Here is a 4813-nt window from a genome sequence, read left to right as displayed (position 1 = left end):
AACGTGTGCCTAAAGTTCATATTTTGCAAGTCTATCCGTGCCTTGTCAGTATCCTTATTTCTCCCCTCAATACCCAACAAAGTACCATAAGTACTCTCACTAATGTTCTTCTCCACATGCATGACATCAATGTTGTGCTTAAGCTTCTTATTCTTCCAATATGGAAGCTTGTACAAAATACTTACCTTTGACCAATTTGGCTCCCCAACGAGTTGTCTCTTCTTATTACTTGGATGCTTTCCTAAAATTATATTTGGCATTCTACCTAGCTGCTCTTGTATTTTTCTCACTTGTAACTCTAAAGGTCTCTTTTGTTTCTCTAATAAACCATTATGCAACCAACTATGTCTCCAACAATGTTCCATAGGCAAATAAGCTCGATGGTTAATGAATCCAATTTTACTTTTCAAAACTTCTGAATATAGTTCATCGTTACAAGCGTAACAAGAATGATAACCCTTTGTCCTCCACCCAGACACATTATCAAATCCAAGGTAGTCATGTATTGTCCACAACAGAGTTGCACGCATCTGAAAATGCTCTTTGTTATAAGCATCATAAGTTTCTACACCTTCTTCCCACAACTCCTTCAACTCGTCAACCAATGGTTTCAAGTAAATATCAATCTCATTTCCCGGTTAATGGGGACCAAGAATAAGCAAGGACAACATAAAATATGTCTCTTTCATAACCAATCAAGGCGGTAGGTTATAGGGGATAAGTATGACAGGCCACATACTATAGTTGTTATTCATATTTCCAAAAGGGTTAAATCCATCTGTAGCCAACCCCAGCCTTACATTACGAGGTTCAATGGCAAAATCAGGATATTGCAAATCAAACTCCTTCCACTCCTCACTATCAGCTGGATGCCTCATTATCTCATCGTCCACACGGTTGTCTATATACTATCTCATGTCCTTAACTCTTTGGCCTGACATATACAATCTCTTCAGTCTCGATGTCAACAAGAAGTAACGCAATACCTTATGAGGAATCATCTTACCTTGGGCACGTGTATCCTTGTATCTAGGCGCTTCACACATCGGACATTTATCAAGGTTTTCATTTTCCTTCCAAAATAGTGCCCAATCATTTTTGCATGCATCTATATGCTCGTATGATATACCCAAGTCACGTAATATCTTCTATGCTTCATAAGTTGACCTTGGAACCAAGTTACCTTTCAGTAAAACCTTTGTTAGCAATTCTAGCATCATATCAAGTCCTTTATTACTCAAGTTGGTCATTACCTTTACATTCAATATCTCAATAACAAACTTCAAGATACTATAATCAGTGCAACCCGGATACAACTCATGTTTTGCATCTTCCTCAAGTTTGTCAAAATGACACACCTCCTCATCTTCAGCTGCATTTCTTGATTCCCCTTTAATTCGATCACCTACCAAGGCATCGATACCATCCATATGATCACCATCCGACATTTCATTATCATGAATGTTCTTGTTCAATACATGAGGTTCTCCACGATTATACCAATTAATGTAAGATTGCATAATCCCACGATGAAGCAAATGAATACGCATAGTACTAGAAGATTGTCGATCGCAATTCCCATAATGAATACATGGGCACGGAATATTACCACTCAAGTCCATGACTACTTTTGCAAAATTAATAAATGCATTGACCCCTTCAATATATGGATGACTTAATCTGCCATCGGGTGTCTTACCCATTGTCATCCAACTTTTATCCATGTTTGACTACAATTACAAGACGAATGCTACTTTAGTAATATAAGGACAACTCATGCATAATGTATGATAACATCTAAGTCTATAAGCTACTTAGATAAAGTTCTATCCTATTCATGAATGCACAAGTCTATATTAATACTTAAATAAATATACATTGCACATACAAATATACACTCCCAATATGAATTTAAACGACCTTATAATGCTTACAAGTATTGAAATTAAATAAAGGAACACATAATTGCTACTAATCAACAAGTTTCATTCACATTTGTAAGAAATTAAAAACACTCCCAATAAGAATTTAAACCACCTTATAACACCATGCAAGCCACCCGCTTTCTCCAACACAATAACCCACCACAAAACAAATTTCCAACATCACAAGTATAATGCTTACAAGCATTGAAATTAAATAAAGAAACACAATTGCTACTAATCAACAAATTTCATTTACATTTGTAAGAAATTAAAAACACTCCCAATATGAATTTAAATCATCTTATAACACCATGCAAGCCACCCGCTTGATCCAACACAACAACCCACCACAAAATAAATTTCCAACATCACAAGTATAATGCTTACAAGCATTGAAATTGAATAAAGAAACACATTTGCTACTAATCAACAAGTTTCATTCACATTTGCAAGAAATTAAAAACACTCCCAATATGAATTTAAATCACTTTATAACACCATGCAAGCCACCTGCTTGCTCCAACACAACAACCCACTACAAAACAAATTTCTAACATCACAAGTATATATAGAGTTTTATAAGTTTTTAACTAGAATATACTTACTTTGCTCAAGCTAAGTTTACAAATTTCAAAAAAAATCCAAAGTTAACTTGTGTTCCTCACCTTGTTCCTTACAATTTCTTCAGTCACCAAAGAGATAGAGAGCTGGAGATAAAAGAAAGATAACTTTTAGTGAACCAAATAACTAACTAAACCATAAAACAGAGACAAACCAAAAAATAAATAACTAACTAAACCACAAAATTTGAGCTAGACCTCATTGGAAAATCATGCTCCTTCGTCAACAAATGTTTTTAAGTTTTTAACATCAAGTGGAGCAAAGCATTTATCTTCAAATGCAAAAAAAGCAGTGTGATAGAGTTGTACTCCTAATGCATGTAATGTGCAATCAATAAGCGAATTCACTCATGACGGCACATGCCAGGCCAAAAGGATTTCATGACCCATCTTGGTATAAGTTACATATAACAAAAAAGCCTATAAATTCAACTCCATTAACTCTAACTATAGTTATATCTTATATTAAATCTTTCTATTCTAGTCTATTCTCAAATTGAAACATGTCATCATACATCCAAACAAAACAAATAAATAAACAAACAAATTAGACTAGTGAAATAGGTCATAGATCGAAAAGTCATATTAGACCAGTTCCCCTTATCCATCCAAACAAATAAACAAATAAATATTAGTAGGAACTTCTAGCATAATCAACTATAGATCTAGAATCAGCACAAAAAATATTTAAAATTTGATTATCATCATCAAGTTGTATAGAATAAAAATAAGATAGATATTCTAATTGCATCTTTCTAAAGTGATCCATCACAGCATGACCATCTCCTCTCTTTAAAGCCTCTCTCCTCTTGGAATTTACATGATTTTTATAGTCAACATTCAAAAACCCAAGATTTTCATAACCACCAACTTGCGTGCTCAACAAATCTATAGTTTATTTTATTGATACCCCAGATTTTTCTGCATCATCCGCAAAAGCTTGTTGGGCAGGTGTAATTTTCCTATTTGATCTTAACATATGTTTCATTGGAGAAGGAGCAAACTCATGATTATGTTGTTCGTGAAAAGAAGCAAATTCTAACATACCATCCTTTTGAAGTTGACAAGTCATTTGTGCTAAACAACCATTTCGTGAAATTGGGTGATGAAAAGATACCTATTCATGACGTTTGTCAATAGCTCGTTCACCTTCTTTTGAACAACAAAATGTTCTCCTCTTAACATGTCCAGCACTTCCTCGCCTAACATACTGTTTCCTTACACTGAAGCCCATTCTATGAGCATATTGTTTGTAAAATTCATACGCACTATCATCACAATCAAATTTCATTCCAATCATTGGTGCCTTAATTTCCTTATTGTTTTTACTGGGGGTGTTTGGACTGCCATCAATAGGTTTTACTTGAGCTTCTTCGTAAATCCAAAAACCAATAAAAAGCAATAGTGTTAAGAATATTCAATATGAAAAATAATATTCAATTTTTTTAATAAACCCAGCAAAAAAAAACCGTAGTTGCTTATAGTCTTACAAACAGTCACAATCAACAACAACAAAAATGCCACCAACAATAAATATCCATTCAAAACCAACAAAACCATAAGCTCTTAAGCTATAGAACTCAGCTATGTCCATAATCATAAGGACAAATATTCAAACTTCAAATATAATGCAATTTGAGGAAATAATTATCTTTAAAAAAAAAAAACAATGTTATTTAAAAAAAAAAATCAGACCTGAACAAATTGAGAACCATTGCATTTGTCACTGTTAGGAAAAATGCCGAGACACGATGGAGCGGTAGGAGCAGTGGGAGCGTTGGTCCTTGGTGGCGAATTTATGGGAGCGGCATTAACTGAGTGAGAAACTAAATGGGGCGGAATCAACAAAGGGGGAAGTGGGTGAAGAGGAGGAATGGAGATATGGTCCGGTGAGATTGGCAGCTGCTGCATGTGGCCGCCATCCATTCTGCCTCAAAAGCTCTTGCCAGACAGAACCTCAGAACCTCAGGTTGAGATGCGGGTTTGAGGAGTTTGAGGAAAGAGAGAGAGAGAGGGGTTGTCTAGTTTTCTGGTGAGATCGGCGGCTATTGCACGTGGCCATCGTCGATTCTACCTCACAAGATCTTGCCGGTCTGAGTTTGCTCAAAAAACAAAGGTGGAGGAGATGAGAGAGAGGCGTGAGGCCGTGTGTGTTTGAGAAGAAAGTGAGGTTGTATGTTGTGTGGACCATAAACTAGTTTGTGGCTTTGTATTAACTACTGTGTAATTGCGGCTTTTAGTGTGGATTGGTCAGCTGTGTTTTAACTT

The sequence above is a fragment of the Quercus suber genome, unplaced genomic scaffold (genome assembly GCF_002906115.3).
Source record: "Quercus suber isolate HL8 unplaced genomic scaffold, Cork oak 2.0 scaffold_150, whole genome shotgun sequence".
NCBI lineage: Eukaryota > Viridiplantae > Streptophyta > Magnoliopsida > Fagales > Fagaceae > Quercus > Quercus suber.
The sequence above is the reverse complement of the archived record's forward strand: the minus strand, read 5'-3'. Positions refer to the sequence as shown.